At 39.8% G+C, this 20,685-nt stretch overlaps 1 long non-coding RNA gene across 1 annotated transcript; it reads left to right on the plus strand.

Moving 5' to 3' along the window:
• Positions 1–6,308: 6,308 nt before the first annotated feature.
• LOC145168561 (uncharacterized) lies at positions 6,309–7,649 on the plus strand. Its single transcript, XR_013741935.1, has 3 exons — positions 6,309–6,422; positions 6,706–6,844; positions 7,207–7,649. It is a non-coding gene; the product is annotated as an uncharacterized LOC145168561 (long non-coding RNA).
• Positions 7,650–20,685: the final 13,036 nt, after the last annotated feature.

Consider the following 20,685-nt stretch of genomic DNA (forward strand, 5'->3'; position numbering starts at 1 on the left):
TTTGTAGTTCTAAAAACATATTAATTTGTTTTTTACATCTTAAATGGTTTATCCAAGAAAAAAACCTATACACACACAAATATATATATATATATATATATATATATATATATATATATATATATATATATATATATATATATAACATTAGAAAATGTAAATACAATATTTAATTAAATTTTTTTCGTATATAAATATGATTTTTCTGCATGAATACGTATAATATGGAAAAAAAATTCATAGGGTAAAGTGTAAAAAAAATTATAAACTTAAGGGTAAAAACGTAAAAAAAACTGTAAACTTAAGGGTTTTTTGCGAAGTTAATATGATGGTAACCTGTTATCACCGGTAAAAGGGTAAAACCGAACATTTTTTGGAGAATGTTAGGGTAAAAACGGACATAAAATTCAATTTTGGGCAAAACCGACAAAACCATAAAAACTTGAGGGTTTTTATGACATTAGCCCCATCATAAAACATATAAAAATACATTTATAATTTCAAACCTTCCTCAAAACATAATAAACCCATGTAAATTAGCACCTTTACATTTTCAACCATGCCAAATGTTCAACACATGAAGTTTCAACCCTTTACTCATCACCTTTGTCACATCCAACCATGCCAAATGTTCAACAAATGTCCAAAATAAAGATAATAATTGTTTGTTTTTGTTTTCATAGGTTAATCAAAACAATCAAATATTGTCTCAATATAACCGTAATAGTAAGATTATAACACAAAACTAAATCAAATAAAGTAAATAAAAAGTTGGCATGTCGGATACAAACTCACAAATTACAGTATGATGTGTCTGATATGGGAAAAAAATATTACCTTTACTCATCACCTTTGTCACATCCAACTTCTATCGAAAAGAAAATCATGTAGATAATATGTAATTTTGGGATGGAAAACTTACCTAGTTCAAATATGTTACAAAACAGAAGAATAAAAGATCGGAGCTTTGTGTAAAATATATCTACATGAGAAAAGGAGGAAAACACTACATGAGTTCACTACAAGAAAAAAGGTATTAGCGGCGACAAAAGTCGCCGCTATTGCTCACCAAAGTCGCCGCTAATAGCTTCACCGGCGACACGTCGCCGCTACTGCCTCGTCGCTATTGCTCAAAAAGTCGCCGCTAATGCTATGTGTCGCCGCTAATGCTCCAGTCGCCACTAATGTCCTATGTCGCCGCTATTGCCGTTTTTTATTTTTTTTTAAAAGCAGCCAATCTCGGCTGTCCGAAAACCGATACAAAATAACGTTAAATGCAGAAAAACCGATACGTTAAATGCAGAAACACGATTACATAACATCCAAGTTTTATAATACCATACATACACCAAAATAAATAACAAAATTCTTATAAATTTATGTCATACTACAAATGCTAATAAAAGATAAAACTAATATGACGTGTCATCATCCCCGCCACCGTTGTTCCATCCTATAAGCTCCACAGTTGACTCCGGATCGTTGGACATTGATCGAAGATTCTCCAACTACATAATAAATAACAACTTATAAACTTGTAAGTTAACCTCTTAACTTAAACCAAACTAAAAATTACCAAATGACATTGTAGCGTCCTACTTGTTTTTTGTTTCTTTTTTCCATTATGACATTGTAGTTTACATATTTCACACAAAATACAAATACACACATACATACAATATACACATATATACATACTTTTTATACACATAAAACAACCATGAACACAATCCAAACTGCATACAAATACATACATACATACATTATACACATATACACGTATTTTTTATACACGCATATATGAAATACACACAATTTTCACACACATATATATGAAATACACACATATATACAAAATACACACACAAATGCACACATATATACAAAATACCCACATATATACAAAATACTCAAGTCACAATAAATAGAAGTAATAGAACCTGTGGTGGCGTGTGGTGGTCCAGTGATGGCGGTAGTGGCGGGTGGTGGTCGGGAACACAATCAACAAAACTGAAATTGTAATTTTTTTTGCAATTAACCACTCCAATAAGCTTAAAATCAATGTTACAAGAGAAAATGGACCGGAAATTGACCTGGAAAAGCTTGGTTTCGCCGGAAAATCCTTGGTCTCGCCGGAAAAAGCTTGGTCCTCACCGGAAAATCCTTGCCCACCAATGGTATCTTCACCCAAAATTGCTAAATGTGACAATATCCCACTCTAATCGACGAAAGTGCTGAAGGAAGCGATGCAGACAAGAGAAAGAAACGAGATTTGCAGTGAAACAGAAGAGAAAATGGGAAAAGATCGACGTTTTTGGGGTTAAGTGCGTCGACCTTTAGCGGCAACGCCTTTACCAGCGACAATTTTGGCTTTAGCGGCGATTTCCCTCAATACCGACGACACTTAGGAGGGAAACATTACCGCGCCATTTTTTTCGACAATTAGCGGCGACTCGGGTAGGTCTTTAGCGACGACTTTTGTCGCCGGTATTGCTTTTATGTATTCTTCGATTATCCTCGTCGTTGGATTAGAAACACGATCGAACGGTCTTAATTTACCAGAACGTGAAAGCGCGGATCCGTGTCTACAGTCATTAGCGGCGACGCCAATAGCGGCGACTCCTACTTTTAACGGCGACAATTTGATGTGTCGCCGCTAAAAGTAGGTGTCGCCGCTAATGACTGTTTTTCTTGTAGTGGTTGTGATAAAGGATCAATGTATTAAACAATCAACAATTTAAGAACATTCGCTAACAAAAGGATTATATAGCAAAATTAAGTATTTTATAACATAAAATAGAACATAAAACATGATGGTTGTAAAAAAAAATTCTAGGAGCAAAACACCATAAAAAAAAACAATGTGACTTCCACCTAATAACATCTTGATTTTAGCTAATCATATCAATAAGTTTAATTATACATTATTACTCCCATAAATAGCTACTCAATTTACGAAAATATAAAAAGAAATATCCATTTTCGAGTTGGCATTATCAATCATATTTATAATAACTTATTCTAATAATGAAGTGGGTTAATTAATTAATGATGTGTAAATAAAATGGAAGTAGAATAAATAAGAAAATGACACCTGGAAAATATATTTAATAAAAAATTCTTAAAAAATGTCATGTGTCCAATGCAAGGTAAAAATGACATGTAGCAATAAGTTTTTTATTTATTAAGAAAGACAATATATTTTTTAAGTTTTTTAAGTTTACTTGTCTGTTTTTATAACTTAAAATAAGATGCGTTATTTTTAGATAATTCGGTATTGACTTATTTAAAAAATAATAATGTAACACCCTCCTCGAAATAAATACATTCACATCCTTCATTTAGTTTTTTTTTTCAACAATGATATAGATAAACGAATGGTTTAAATTTTTTCAATTTAACAGACTCATAAACAAACAAATTGAAACGGACTGCAAACATGATATGTATTTCACCTTTAAATAAATAAGTAGAAGTAAAGATAGTCTTAATAACAACTATATCTAAGCGTTAAGGTGGAAAATAAAAAAATTATAACACCCTGATATAAAGTGCATGCATTTTAAAAACCCATAATATTTTGAATTCATACATGACCATGATAACGTACTTTACAACTCATGGTGACAAGTGAAATCATAAATGTTATGTATAAATTTAACTTAGTGAGATTGTTATAATGAGGTTTTAATGCAATATTTATTGTTTTTAATTAAACTTTTATTAGAAGCAAATACCAAAAAGATTATGAGTCATTTGTTCAGTTAGAAAATCTAAAGAAAAGGTACAAGGTACTTCGAAACCAAATAACACTCACAATAAAAAATTTAAAACACACAAATATTGGATGTAATTTACTTGATTAGTAAGTTTATTTGATAATCAACAATGTCCTAATCACAATAAGAATTTAAAAATCATTTATAAACATTTGAAAAAGTAGTCGAATGTGGGATAACAACCATTAAAAAAAGATATGTATAAACATTTGAAAGAAAAATAATAATAAAAAAATACAAAAAGAAGCCTTTAACAACTTTTATAACAAAAATACTACATTTATGAAAAAAATTACACGAATACAAAAAAATTTGTTATTGTTGTCAAATTGAAAAAATTGTCAATTTGATTGGCTTTAATAAAAAAAAAAAATTTTTTTATCATGTTGACCTTCTAAATCAGCAATAGGAAGCCACTGTACTCGTGATGAAAAATCTTGAAAAAAAAAAGAGTAAATTGTTGTGAAAAATATCCAAAATGCTTTCGAGTTGCATCACTTATTCAAAATACATAATTTTATTATTATTATTATTATTATTATTATATTAAAGTTATGAAGAATTGTAACAGTATAATTGGAGCAAAGTTGTCTATTTTGGTCCCTTTACTTTTATTCCATGTAGGTCCTTATCTTTTCCTTTATTTGGCAGTTCATTAATTTCCAGAGGGTCTTTTTAGACCATTTTAAAATTAGAGCTAACGTGTTACATTTATCTGCAGTCACCGTCTCTGTAACCCAGTCACATTAGGATCAGTGTGAGGGGTTAGCTACAGTACTGTTCATCGCGTTAATCCCTCAAGTCCTCAACCGCAGTTACTTTAGTCAGCGTGATTACTTCCCGATCCTTCCACCACCGCACTTTATCCTCTCTCAAATCGACTCTCCTCCCTTTCTTCTACAGTCTGCTCCCTCCACCGCCGACTGATCCACAATGTTCCCGTCAGGAGAGATTAGAGGAAGAACGGTGGATCCAAATTGAAGTCGGTAGCCGATTCCAGTTCCTGTTTTTTTTTTTTCGCTTCATCGTCGTCTCTGTTTCTTTCATCATCATCGCCGATGCACCACCGGAATTCCACGCCTCCGGTGACGTCAGCGTGTTCTTCAGGTTTGTGCTCAAACCGTTGGTTCCAATTTCGATTTTTTGTTTTCTTTGTATTCTATTTTTAGGGTTTTTGCATGTTTTCATCGTATATGATTTTCAGAAAAAACGTTGTTGTCGCTATGGATTTTCATCGTTCAATTAATACGTCTTGCTATTTTGTGTTCTTGATTTGGGTATGTTTGATATGGTTTGTTGTTGATTTTGAAATAACTACTTGCATAGTCCTCTCCCTGTTTGTTATATATGCGACTTTGCTTAAGGTTACTTGGTCGGCCACCATGTCTGCCGCCATCTCCATTTCAATCCGAAATTGAGGTACTTTGCTTTGAGGTATCTCCACTTGAATCCAAAATTAAGGTAATTTACTTTGAGGTAGTTTGTTTCTTCCTTTTTCTTTTCTTGATTTATCGATTTTTCCTATTAGTATTCACCTTGGTACGACTTATTATTCTTCCCCTATGTTTCTTTCACCAATTTTGGACTGCGACACAGAGGAAGATTAGGCAACAATATCATCATGTTGTGAAGTCTCATGAATCCGATGTATTGACTCTCCTCCAGGTTCATCTTCCTCTTCATGTTGGTAACATATTTCATATGTTTCTCTTATTTGTTTGTTTGGAGCCTACAATGCTACATTACTGTGTCAATGTACAACAAATTGTTCTTTTTAGGGGTAATCCAATGAAGTGGATCAATTAATGCAATTATAATTCCTTTTTTACCAGTTTATGCAAAAGATTTTAAAAAGTGTTTAAGGACATTGACCTGATTGCTAATTAGATATGAGAGTTTTGATTATGAATCAACGTAAAGAACACAAAATGATGATTTAACCATTAAAAGAGGAGCATGAATTTTACAAGAAACCATTGATTGATCACAATTAGGCCTTTAACATATATCTCATTATGAGTTTTTCTCATCAGATTTTCATACCTTTTACTAACTGTCTTATTGAATGCAGAAAAAGGCAAAGAAGGTATCCCAACATACCATCTGAGATTAACATAATAGGGTTCAAACATGGTATTATGATAAAGGGTAGGCTTGTGCTGAGGTTGTGAATTTTCTGAATTTAAACAAAAATGAAGTTGTTTCTGAGGTGGTTGAGGGTGATGTTACAAGGGTTGTGATTCAATTTCAAGATAAATTTGTAAATGTATGTGACGGGAACAATCAAGTTGTAGTGAAGACATGGTCCTAAGTAGGTAACTCTTATCACTGTATATCATTATTTTTTTTATTTTTTTTATCATTTTTTTATGTGTTAGTGAACATTTATTGTGACATTTACAACTTCAAAAGGTGCCCAACAAATGTTATCCAATGATGTAAACTTCAGTGGTGGAAGTTTGGTGGTGAGAAATTATAAGTAATGACCTATCATTTAAATTCCACAATGCCAACCATACACGCCATTAACATTATTACAATATAAGCATTGGATTTTGTTTTCAATGTTTTGTCCTCCCTTATCAGCATTATTGTTTTTTTTCTTTGATATGTCTTCCGTTAAGAGAACGTTAGTACTATTTAGTAAGTAAATGATGAAAGAGGCTCTATTAGCCTCTGTATTTTATTTAATCTATTTACATTCCATGGTATTGTCTTGAATGATGTTCTCATTGATAACTACAAATTGTTGCTAATAAGGTATGAAAGAAAATGAGAATTATGTTTTATAATTTGTATGAATGAGAGTTATGCATTTTATTGGGTAACTCATAATCAATCTGCTCCAGATTAAGAATTGCTGCTTAAACTCTCATTTTTTTATACGATTTTTGTATTTACTGAAATACATTGGTTTCCGGTTCAGGGCGGGATACGGTGGTTGTTTTGAGTATGAGAGTGGTGGAGTAGTTATGACAAGAGACCCAAAGCAACGCTCAGACGGACTGCTGATCTTGAAGATAAATTTGTTGATTCTCTTACTAAACTTGGTGGTCCCGACAATAGTAAGCTCTCTGTTTTCAAAATATTTGATTGTAATTATGTCCTAATCTTATTGTTTTTTAGAATAAAAAATTATTAAACCGGTTTGTTTAGTGTTTAACTCAAATTTGAGTATCCGGTTGATCAAAGTTTTACGTTCCTTGAATTTGACTAATTTTGATGAAAAATTTATTCTGTAAACTTCAGGTTAAAGTGTGTTTTGAATGGAAATCGGAAAATTTTAAGACATTTAAAGTGTTCTTTTATTTAAATATTTTTTAAAAAAGCTTTATAAATCCAACTTAATAGTTTTTGAATCATACACAATAAGCCCTTTGTTGTGACTTTTAATTTCAATTTTGATTTGACTTATTTGGTCCTTCAGCCTATTGGTAAAGATGCGTGACACCTACTACCCATTTGGTGTGGATCGTGTAAAACAGACAGACAATTTGTCTGTCACTTTCATGGACAACAAAAACACATATCGCACTTGACGTTCGTGGAGGAATCAAATACACTGATGATCATAGAAAGGCACGAAATTTGGGGCTCAAAGAAAAGGTGACAAAGGACTCCTCAACATGATACAAGTTGTGTACCCGATATAATATCCAGATTCACATATATTATGAGCGTCGGTCTTAAATCACCGAGACCCTCATCAACGATCTTGACAAGGGCACGGTGCTGATGCTTGACATGTTCGAGATGATGCAGCAGAACATGACAGCAGCAACGTACATATGCAAGAAAATCGTTGAAGACCACCGAACACCATGACGAACCATATCGTTTCTACTGTTTTGTAATCCAATGTCATGTAATCATCCGTTAATGAATCAATATCTTTTGATCCATATCCAGTCATCTGTTCATTTATCTGTTGAAAAAACATAACTATACAAACGTAAACAGATAAGGTTTGTTGTATATTTAAAAAAGATACAAAATAGTTTCACCAGCAGTCATTTATTTCGGTTGCACCCAATATCGTACGTGCACATCGTTTCGGAAACAACATCGAATCCTTCTGGCCCCCGCGTAGCGGGGGTAACCACTCTAGTTATTATTATTTTTGTTGTGATTTGGTTCATGTTAAACTTGAAATGACAATATATCCTTATATTTATTTATTTTCATTTTTCTATTTACTTTACTATTTTAATAATTAAAAAAATAAGAAACGAGCCCACAACACCCAATCTTATCCCACCCTACGTTTTTCTTTCTCTCTAACTTCATCTTCTCCGCCCACCCCACCTCACTCACACACCATAATCTTCTTTCCCACTCATATGTAACGACCCAAATTTTACAAAGAAATTTTTCATTTTTAATTAGTCAACCATTTTTCATAAAACATAAAGATTCCAATAATTGTTTTCAAAACCACCAACATTACAACATTATTATTTTCAAAACATCAGAGTGTCCCCCAAACCAGATCGGAAAAGAGAGATAGAGTGTACGCCGCATCATCACGCCTTGCCTTTGCCCTTGGGCTCCGATGTACCTGAAACAAATCCACAGACGGTAAGCTGAAAGCTTAGTGAGTCCCCCAGAGCATACCCTACACGAACCACATATCACATTAGCTATAAAGCTACCTCTACCACATATCACATGTCAATTAGCCATGAAGCTATCTCTACCGTTAGCTACATAGGCTATCTCTGTAACATCCCAAAAATACATGCCAAAAATTTCGTTTTAATTAAGTTATTATAAAAGTAACAGTATAAGAAAACATCCATAATAACATATCATGTCAAAACCAGTACGTCAATAATCAAAACATGTCATCATAAAATCATATCAGAGTATAATCCCAAAGATCTCCTGTGCGGAAAACATAGTGTGATGCGCTGCGATCGAGCCGACTCCTTTCTTTTGAAAACGAAATACCTGAAACCAAAACTAAAAACCGTAAGCACGAAGCTTAGTGAGTTCCCCCATCATACCGCATACCATACAATCACATAACATACATATACTGTCAGGCATATCTGGGTGCCCGACCTACCCCTTCGGTCCTCTCGACCGGATACTGCCTAGCATACCTGGGTGCTGACCTCCCTTTCAGTCCTCTCGACCGGATACTGCCTAGCATATCTGGGTGCTGGCCTCCCTTTCGGTCCTCTCGACCGGATACTGCCTAGCATATCTGGGTGCTGGCCTCCCCTTCGGTCCTCTCGACCGGATACTGGGGACTATTTCACCCCTCTACTACTACCACATAACATGTAACACATAATCACATTCTATCTAGCATGACTGGGTATGACTACCCCCTTCGGCCCTATCGACCGGAAATCTTGGGGACTATCTCCCCTACTGCTACTAGCATATAACATCATATCATACTAGCACATAACATATCAGGTAGTAGCAAACCTAGATGAATATCACAAAGACAATCATCTAACATACGACTCCTACTAGTGGGCCGACATTGGTGCCTTAGACCCACTTCTACTGGAAGGTAACTCACCTCACACTGCTGAAGTCCTGTAGACACAATCCCACACTGCTGAAGTCCCGCAGACTCAACCCCAGCTGCTGGCTGACAGATTCCCGAACTGTCAACACCAAAATAACACCCAATTAATAATTGGGTTCCACTACATAACCATGAGTACATGCTTTGGATAATTACTACATTACCCCAAGCTTGGCTTTATGCAAGCCCAAGGCCCAAAAGTCCAACTATGGCTCCAAGCCCAACATATAATTGGGCCCAAACCTTTATAAGGTCTTACCATAAGGCCCAACCAAAATTCCAGTCCAACATTTGGTATTTCTAATAGCCCAATATCATATAACCATTAAGGCCCAAACCATGGCCCATATATGGCCAAATTTTCCAAATTGGGCCCAAACCTCTTACATGGGCCTTACCATAGGCCCATTAAATTATTCTAGTCCAATTGCTTGACTTTGGGATGGTCCATTAGTAACCCAATCATCAAGGCCCAATAAAGAGGCCCACCAATAAACCCAAGTGAAATTAGGGTTTCACATAAAATGACGATTAGGGTTAAGTGTTTCTCACTTAACCCATTAAAGACTTAATCCATTAAGGACTTAATCCATTAAGTCCATCATTCTTCTAACTAAGTCATATGGTGTGATTGGGCTTAATCACACAATTCCATTCCAATGGCCCAAAAGTGGGTCTCAATAAGTCCAAGCCCATAAATCCAATATTAGGGTTTTCTAAACCCTAATTAGGGTTTCCAACCCCATCTTAGCCCAATAGGCCCAATAGCTAGGTCCTCAAGCCCATTAGGGTTTCCTAAGGTCAATTAGGGTCCATTAGACCCATTAGACACATGTTTGGGCTTTAATATCAATTAGGGCTTCATTAGGCCCAATAGGGTTTCACTAAGCCCATTAAGGTTTCTTTGGGCCCATTAGGGTTTACAAGGCCCATTAGGGTTTTAGTCCCTTGTCCAAACATCCAAACCAAAACACAACATCAACGAGGCACACCGACACCGGACACGGCGGCCAGTGGCGGCAGCCACCACCCTACGGTGGTGGTTAGGGTTTCTTTCTCATTATTTTTCTTTCCGGTTACAGTTTACAATGCTAATCTCTAAAATAACACACAAAACTAGGCTAAACACACACACGCAACCACCTGTGGTGGCCGACGGTAGCGAGTGGCGGCAGCCACCACCCTATGGTGGTGGTGATGCCTTTTCGAGCAGTCCAGCCAACACCCATACGCATCATCACGCCTTTAGTTTGGAGAGGGAAGCCAACCACCCATTTGGTGGCGTATGGCAGCGGCAGTGGTGATTTCACGTCAGCAGCCACCACCTCGTGGTGGTGGCGGTGGTTCCTTTGGGTTCCCATTCGCACAGCCTCCCCCACACCCGAATCTTGAAGCAGAATCACACCCACATGAACTCACGAAAAGCTGTAGCAACGATTCACGGTGGTGGCTCGACTGGTCTCGGTGGTTTTGGCTAGAGTGAAACGCCGGCGAAGGGAAATGGTGGTGGAACCATGAGCGACGGAGGAAGTGGACATCGCACTCTCGTTGCTCTCCACCCATGCGTTCGTGTTCGAAGTTCCGACTGCAGTGGTTCTCTCTCTCTCTCTCTCGGATAATAACGACGTCCGATGGTCGTTGGCTGATCGGGAACGTGGTGGCCGCGGTTTAAGAAGGAGAAGAAGAAGAAGTAGGGTGGTTGTCCGGTGGTGTCGTCGTCGGATATAGGCCGGAAACAATACAGCGGCGGCGCCGGTGGGAAGGCATAAGGAGATGACGGCTGGAAGGGTTTGCTAGGGTTAGGGTTACAAATCCTTATATACCCGATTCCATTATAAGAGTTTTCCATAATGACCAAAATGGTCCCTCCATCTCTAGTTAATTTCGAAATAGATCCATATTTTACCTTTTAACCTCATCCATGTAAATCCTTTACAATTTAGGCACACAATTTACCAAACAGTCCCCCAATGTCTTAATTATAACATATTCAGCCCCTCCACCTCATTTCTTTTAAAAATAATTCTCGGTAATTACCACGGAGCCCCTGTCTTCATAAATATTTATAAAATGACTCCCAAACTCACGCTTTTAACCCCCGACTTCTAAAAATGTGGCAATTAACTCTTCTAACCCGACACCCTGCATATATAATTATTTATTTTAGGCTACCATTCGTTCATTAATTTATTTATTTAACTAATAAATAAACGGGTGTTACAACTCTCCCCCACTTAAATTAGATTTTGTCCTCGAAATCACTCCTTACTATTTCTTACACACCCAACCACTCTAGTAACATGGTCACCATCCCAGAGTACACCCTAGCCTTCCCAGGGTAGCTGTGACCAATCCCCGCAAGGCCCTAAAATCTATAGGTGAACAGATCCCTCGCAACAAGTTCACTTCCACTTCGTCTGAATCTTTTGTCTCGAGATGGTCTGAATCCCTGACAGACCACCCATTCTGAATCATCATCGACGAATCCAGTCTGTTTATCCATCAACTGGCTACTCAACTTCTGATAGTTCGAGGTTCCCACTATAAAACAGGATCACAGACCTAATTACCCATGCATATCACTTCTTCTTGGCCAAGGCTCGGCTAATCCCGCTGTGAGTGACTTGTCACTTCCTAATCAACCAGCTATTCCGTCCGTACTTGCAATCTAAATCACAAATACTAATACTGCCCAAACGCTGAATCTGCCCGAACACTGAACTGCTTGAAGCATTATGTTGCCACATGGCTGCTTCCCAAAAGCTACCGAGACCTCCTGGGTCTCAATTCGCTCGCCAATCATCAGAAATACCGGGTTCCAGTCCGGTCGTTGAGCAAAAAGGGCTCCCACATAGTCGTCTCATACGACTTCTGAACGAAATCCTTCTCTGGAACTAGCTGCCACTAGTTATCATGCCACTGTGGCTCTAACGACCTCCCGATCCAACCGGTCGGGTCCGTACGTCGAATCCTGACATCATCAAATCCAAGACTAAAAGTGATTGCTACCTGAACAATGGTAGCCTTACCTCACATATCCTTAAGCAGTCCATTGCTTCCCTGACCTCATAACCGTAGTGACTTTCCTACAGTCTTATCACTGGCTTAACCAGGTCTAATCCCTCTAGGGAAATCCATAAACCGATCTGTAGATTTCCATATCCTCACTGCTGCACCCGAACTGGTGGGTACCACTGTTCCTTTCGCGTCCTAACAACGCGCTCATACTATCTACCAACCAAGTGAATGCTACGGCTACACCCGCAGTCTTACAACACTTCCCATGCTAATTGACTGCTAGTGAATGCTACGACTACCTCCGTAGTCTTACAACACTTTCCATACTATCTGACTGCTAGTGAATGCTACGGCTACCCCCGTAGTCTTACAACACTTTCCATACTATCTGACTGCTAGTGAATGCTACGGCTACCCCCGTAGTCTTACAACACTTTCCATACTATATGACTACTAGTGAATGCTACGGCTACCCCCGTAGTCTTACAACACTTTCCATACTATCTGACTGCTAGTGAATGCTACGGCTACCCCTGTAGTCTTACAACACTTTCCATACCATCTGACTATTAGCGAATGCTACGGCTACCCCCGTAGTCTTACAACACTTTCCCAACCGGCTCGAACACGCACCCGGCCTAACATTCAACCAAACTTGAGTCCTAACTGAAGCTCTAATCTGGTTCCCAAAACCTGTTGTCACGTGACCCCACTGTATCAGTACCGCACCCATGCCCGTGATCATAGCGTCACAGTAAACCACAAAATCATCTACACCCTCTGGCAGGGTGAGAATCGGTGCCTCGCACAACCGCTGTCTGAGAGTCTCGAAGGCTGCCTGCTGCTCAGGCCCTCAACGAAAGGCCACCGAATTCTTGGTCAGTCGGTTCAAAGGAACTGCAATCTCGGAGAAGTCCCGTATAAATCTCCGGTAATATCCCGCTATACCTAGGAAACTCCAAATCTCGGTTGGAGACCTCAGAATCTCCCACTGCATCACGACCTCTATCTTGGCCGGATCGACCAGAATGCCCTTCTGGTTGACAAGGTGCCCAAGAGATTGCGCCTCGCGCAACCAAAACTCACATTCGGAGAACTATATAAAAAGTCTCTCCCCCACTTAGATTCGATTAAGTCTTCACGGTACATGCGAATTGAAGGATTCCCGATCCTTCTTACTTCCTAATAATCCATTGCTGACAACCTGTGCTTACCCATGCTAGCGATCACTTACCAGTTAAACCTTAAGATCGCCCATCCTCTGAAATCTTGAAGAGTACTCTTGAAATCTGGTCCAATCTGACACCTCAATCCATCTCCCATGCTGTCAATTGAAGGTCTCAATCTTCACTCTGGCTGACGAATCCTCGTTCCCACTTCCAATCTTGCAGTACCACTGAACTCTAACCGAACACAGCTCATGCGAAAATACAATTCTCTTGAACATGCGATGACCAACCACTTATGCATCTAACACCCGCAACTGACACTACCCTTTTCATGTCACCAGCTCTGTCCTACCAACGGTAGTGCCTTGAACTCCAAAGTTCATCCATAGACAATTACCGACCATACCTGAACAATGATAGAACCCTTGAACGCTGACTTCACTGGAGAACTATCACTCTAACCCTGACTGAGGATCTTCGAAACAATACTCCTGCACAGATCTCGACAAAGATCCGGAATGATAATGATACACGCGGAACCCGCTCCGCAAGATGCATCCCTCTGTGGGTTCGTCAAGGACTTTTCGGCATGCTGGATGACATATATGATCCTTGATAACCCAAACACTAGCAGAAAACCGACCCGAGATCTGACTTATCCAAACTCACTCAAAATTCCAAGGCGATACATATTCCCAACATCCATCTGGAAGCAGTATAAGACGACATACACGCAACATCTGGAGGAATACTGATCACCTTCTGCTGACATGACCAACCCCGCTACCCTGTAGCAGCCTAAACCCTTGGAGCGACAAACTCCCTTGTGCACTTTCCTGTACGTGCTGCACTGACTCAGGCCCTGCTGGCCTTTCACCCGATGATGAAAAGTCATGGGTCTCTTCTCGGGACCCTCTACTATACTCACATAGCACGGACCTCTCTTCTCAAAGTGCTCCAAATCGATCTCGTATCTGTAACTTCTTGGAAATCATATCCTTCAGGGTCTGACGCCCTGTAACGCTGACCAGTTCACTTTCCAATGGCTAAGTTTCAACAACTGAAACACCGTCTGTCCCCAAACTGGGTCACAAACTTCTCCCTAAAGCTTCTCATATTCTCCAAGACTCTCACTGATTCGAGTATGGATCTTGTGCTTTCAGTAGTATGGGCCCAATACTACCTTCCACACCTATCCATACTTTCCTCAGCAATCCTCCTGGATCCTCCAAGTCACTTCCTCAACTGGTACACCCAAGTCTCACTGAGCGTCACTACTAACCCACTGAAACGTATCCTAGGCTTTCCTAGGTTCCCAAACTCACCAAGTCCTCAGCTTCTGAAAGATTCCCAGTAATGTCAACTAGCTACCTTATCAATATAGCCACATGCAACAGAGATCAGATAATCCTTCGAGTAAGAGACCCATCCCTAGAACGGTTGGACTCAGACAAGAGTTGTTCAATAGAGTCAAGTCCATCACTCTGAGATTATCCGGCCTGTGTCCCATGTGACTTAGCATATTCACTTAGTAGCTAACTCACATCACAAGGAGTCCCACAAAGCACAAAGCAAACAACATTCAGACAATGGAAAATCTAACCATCATAATACAATCAAACCGTTCTATCCTCTAATCAGGAATCTGTAAATGCAATTCAAAGGGTCATACAATCAGGCACAACCTAAACAGGCTACCCTATCACTGACTGATCAGTACTAGCATGCAAGTCTACAAGCACATACAATAGGCATATAAGGCATCCTTCCTAGATCCTTAGCCCTAATCTAGCATGCAGTTCTCATAATCATATCATAACATAACATATCATAACATGTATGGGTATCTTGGGGAAAACTTACTTGAGCTCGGCTGATTGCACGCATCACACACTTCGTTCTTTTCAAAGTTCTTTTCTCCTTTCAAACTACTTTTGTAAAATGATTTTAATTTTGAAAATTTTCATACCAAGTCCTTAGTTTGAGTCCAAACATACCCGAAAGTATGTCTGAATCCCTCAAACCAAGGCTCTGATACCAACTTGTAACATCCCAAAAATACAGGCCAAAAATTTCGTTTTAATTAAGTTATTATAAAAGTAACATTATAAGAAAACATCCATAATAACATATCATGTCAAAACCAGTACGTCAATAATCAAAACATGTCATCATAAAATCATATCAGAGTATAATCCCAAAGATCTCCTGTGCGGAAAACATAGTGTGATGCGCTGCGATCGAGCCGACTCCTTTCTTTTGAAAACGAAATACCTGAAACCAAAACTAAAAACCGTAAGCACGAAGCTTAGTGAGTTCCCCCATCATACCGCATACCATACAATCACATAACATACATACACTGTCAGGCATATCTGGGTGTCCGACCTACCCCTTCGGTCCTCTCGACCGGATACTGCCTAGCATACCTGGGTGCTGGCCTCCCCTTCAGTCTTCTCGACCGGATACTGCCTAGCATATCTGGGTGCTGGCCTCCCCTTCGGTCCTCTCGACCGGATACTGCCTAGCATATCTGGGTGTTGGCCTCCCCTTCGGTCCTCTCGACCGGATACTGGGGACTATTTCACCCCTCTACTACTACCACCACATAACATGTAACACATAATCATATTCTATCTAGCATGACTGGGTATGACTACCCCCTTCGGCCCTATCGACCGGAAATCTTGGGGACTATCTCCCCTACTGCTACTAGCATATAACATCATATCATACTAGCACATAACATATCAGGTAGTAGCAAACCTAGATGAATATCACAAAGACAATCATCTAACATACGACTCCTACTGGTGGGCCGGCATTGGTGCCTTAGACCCACTTCTACTGGAAGGTAACTCACCTCACACTGCTGAAGTCCCGTAGACACAATCCCACACTGCTGAAGTCCCGCAGACTCAACCCCAGCTACTGGCTGACAAATTGCCGAACTGTCAACACCAAAATAACACCCAATTAATAATTGGGTTCCACTACATAACCATGAGTACATACTTTGGATAATTACTACATTACCCCAAGCTTGGCTTTATGCAAGCCCAAGGCCCAATCCAAGGCCCAAAAGTCCAACTATGGCTCCAAGCCCAACATATGGCCCAATTTTCCAAATTGGGCCCAAACCTTTATAAGGTCTTACCATAAGGCCCAACCAAAAGTCCAGTCCAACATTTGGTATTTCTAATAGCCCAATATCATATAACCATTAAGGCCCAAACCATGGCCCATCTATGGCCAAATTTTCCAAATTGGGCCCAAACCCCTTACATGGGCCTTACCCTAGGCCTATTAAATTATTCTAGTCCAATTGCTTGACTTTGGGATGGTCCATTAGTAACCCAATCATCAAGGCCCAATAAAGAGGCCCAACAATAAACGCAAGTAAAATTAGGGCTTCACATAAAATGACGAGTAGGGTTAAGTGTTTCTCACTTAACTCATTAAAGACTTAATCCATTAAGTCCATCATTCTTCTAACTAAGTCATATGGTGTGATTGGGCTTAATCACACAATTCCATTCCAATGGCCCAAAAGTGGGTCTCAATAAGTCCAAGCCCATAAATCCAATATTAGGGTTTTCTAAACCCTAATTAGGGTTTTGCAACCCCATCTTAGCCCAATAGGCCCAATAGCTAGGTCCTCAAGCCCATTAGGGTTTCCTAAGGTCAATTAGGGTCCATTAGACCCATTAGACACATGTTTGGGCTTTAATGTCAATTAGGGCTTCATTAGGCCCAATAGGGTTTCACTAAGCCCATTAAGGCTTCTTTGGGCCCTTTAGGGTTTACAAGGCCCATTAGGGTTTTAGTCCATTGTCCAAACATCCAAACCAAAACACAACATCAACGAGGCACACCGACACTGGACACGGCGGCCGGTGGCGGCAGCCACCACCCTACGGTGGTGGTTAGGGTTTCTTTCTCATTATTTTTCTTTCCGGTTACAGTTTACAATGCTAATCTCTAAAATAACACACACACAACTAGGCTAAACACACACACACACACACACGCGCAACCACCTGTGGTGGCCGGCGGTAGCGAGTGGCGGCAGCCACCACCCTATGGTGGTGGTGATGCCTTTTCGAGTAGTCCAGCCAACACCCATACGCATCATCACGCCTTCAGTTTGGAGAGGGAAGCCAACCACCCATTTGGTGGCGTATGGCGGCGGCAGTGGTGATTTCACGTCGGCAGCCACCACCTCGTGGTGGTGGCGGTGGTTCCTTTGGGTTCCCAGTCGAACAGCCTCCCCCACACCCGAATCTTGAAGCAGAATCACACCCACATGAACTCACGAAAAGCTGTAGCAACGATTCACGGTGGTGGCTCGACTGGTCTCGGTGGTTTTGGCTAGAGTGAATCGCCGGCGAAGGGAAATGGTGGTGGAACCGTGAGCGACGGAGGAAGTGGACATCGCACTCTCGTTGCTCTCCACCCATGCGTTCGCGTTCGAAGCTCCGACTGCAGTGGTTCTCTCTCTCTCTCGGATAATAACGACGTCCGATGGTCGTTGGCTGATCGAGAACGTGGTGGCGGCGGTTGAAGAAGGAGAAGAAGAAGAAGTAGGGTGGTTGTCCGGTGGTGTCGTCGTCGGATGTAGGCCGGAAACAACACAGCGGCGGCGCCGGTGGGAAGGCATAAAGAGATGACGGTTGGAAGGGTTTGCTAGGGTTAGGGTTAGAAATCCTTATATACCCGATCCCATTATAAGAGTTTTCCATAATGACCAAAATGGTCCCTCCAGCTCTAATTAATTTCGAAATAGATCCATATTTTACCTTTTAACCTCATCCATGTAAATCCTTTACAATTTAGGCACGCAATTTACTAAACAGTCCCCCAATATCTTAATTATAACATATTCAGCCCCTCCACCTCATTTCTTTTAAAAATAATTCTCGGTAGTTACCACGAAGCCCCTGTCTTCGTAAATATTTATAAAATGAGTCCAAAACTCACGCTTTTAACCCCCGACTTCTAAAAATGTGGCAATTAACTCCTCTAACCCAACACCCTGCATATATAATTATTTATTTTAGTCTACCATTCGTTTATTAATTTATTTATTTAACTAATAAATAAATGGGTGTTACAATCTCTACCATCAGCCATAAAAGTTGTCTCTACCATTAGCTATAAGGCCATCTCTACCATTAGCCATAAGGCTATCTCTACCGTTAGCCACAAAGGCTATCTCTACCACATATCATGCATACATACATATCACACCTCTACATAACAAGTAAACCAACTATCACAAAATTGGTCGGCCTTGGTGCCTTATACCCATTGGTATGGTGAGAAAACTCACTTCACAAAGCTGAATCGACAACTGAATTCAGGTATGTCCTGTGCTGCTCTTCCCAAACTGTTTATAATCAATGAGTAAATTACTCAGCATAATCCCATAAATACCCTCAGGGTCAACCCTGGTCAAAGTCAAGGTCTATAGTCAAGGTCAACAATCCATATTGACCTTGACTCATCGAGTACAATCATTCACACGTCGGGTTCCCAGATTAACTCATCGACCCGCCGAGTCACCCAAGGGACTCGTCGAGTTCCTTGATGTTCACGACCGTAAACCACCAACCGCACACTCTTGACCGTGAACCCTTGGCCGTAAACCTTTGGTCGTGAACCTTTGGTCGTGAACGAAGAAACCCTCTCGACTCGCCGAGTCTCTTGCACGACTCGTCGAGTCCCTATTAGGCCATTATGTTTACGGCCTCTTCCAGTGGGACTCAAGGTCCCAAACTTCATATCTATACTCTACTAGTGAAGATAACACGTAAAGTTGCAAACTTTACGTGCATGCAAGGCCTCTCATGGCCATAATACTCAAAACTAACCCTTAACAAGGTTTTCATGCATGGAGAGGGAATGAGCTCATAAAAAGATGTAACTTTATGACTTCTGGTACCTAAGAAGGTCCAGATCTGGAACCATATCCTTGTGATAGGTCCAGATCCAACCTTGATTCCCTTTCCTTCTATGATGGCCATAATCTTCCAAAAGAAATTTAAGGATCTTAAACTGAAAGTGACAGATTGATACCTCAAACGAATGCCCAACACAAAATAGACGCTTGATCTAGTGCTTTTCCCCTTGGTACTTCCTCTTCAAGCTTGAAATTCTCACCTAAATCCCAAAGATAGCCCATGAATGCACCCACTTCACACCTTTGAGAGTTTGCGGCCGTAAACGGTCTTTTATCGTGACAAGGGAGGCCACAAGGGTTTATAATGATGTTTATATAGGGGGCAAACCCCGAAACTAGGGTTTTCTCTAAACAACTCTGACTCGCCGAGTCCCTCCTTCCGACTCGCTGAGTCAGTTTCGACCCGCGTCCAAAATGTCTCGACTCTACTCGACGAGTTGTTCTCCCAACTCGCCGAGTCCATGCATAAGACCTCCCCAATTTGGCAAGTTCCAACCAACACCTAAACCAGGTGTTACACCATACGTGTCCCCTTGCAACTCAAACAACACATACATACTGAAATCGATATACAACAAACCATTTTAAAAAACACAATGACTCCTCACCCATGAAATTCTTTTTCTTATCTAGCAACTCTATACTCTCCTACATTGTGACATCCTCATTTTCACAGCCAGAAAAGAATGATTTAGTTATACTTATTTCATTTCAGAGTATCATTTTTTAAAGAATTATAATGCGGAATTTGTTCCCAATAATGTAATGATATTATTACCAAACATTCCCGAAGAAATGTGTTTCATTAATAAATTTTGGGATGTCATCGTCAATACAGAAACATAAGCATAACGAAAGTATTACAGACCTTACAATATCTAATGGTCTATATTTTTTTTATTCTCTCATCAGATCCAAACATCAAGTACATTCGTATCGATATTTGAGATACAAAGAAACTGGGTGGGTCAGGTTGGGAAACCTTGTGAGTACATAGGGATTTCAATTCCACAATGTTATAATATATATATATATATATATATATATATATATATATATATATATATGTATTAAAACTTGCAAGATCATTAATGCAAATATATCACATATAAGCAATCTACCCCATCCCGTCGATCCTTGCATTTCAATCCTATACGACATAATCCATACTCTCGAATTTGGAAAAGATTAACTTTACCTAATCCATACTCT

The sequence above is a fragment of the Lactuca virosa genome, chromosome 4 (genome assembly GCF_052849685.1).
Source record: "Lactuca virosa cultivar CGN04683 chromosome 4, Lactuca_virosa_CGN04683_v6, whole genome shotgun sequence".
Taxonomy (NCBI): domain Eukaryota; kingdom Viridiplantae; phylum Streptophyta; class Magnoliopsida; order Asterales; family Asteraceae; genus Lactuca; species Lactuca virosa.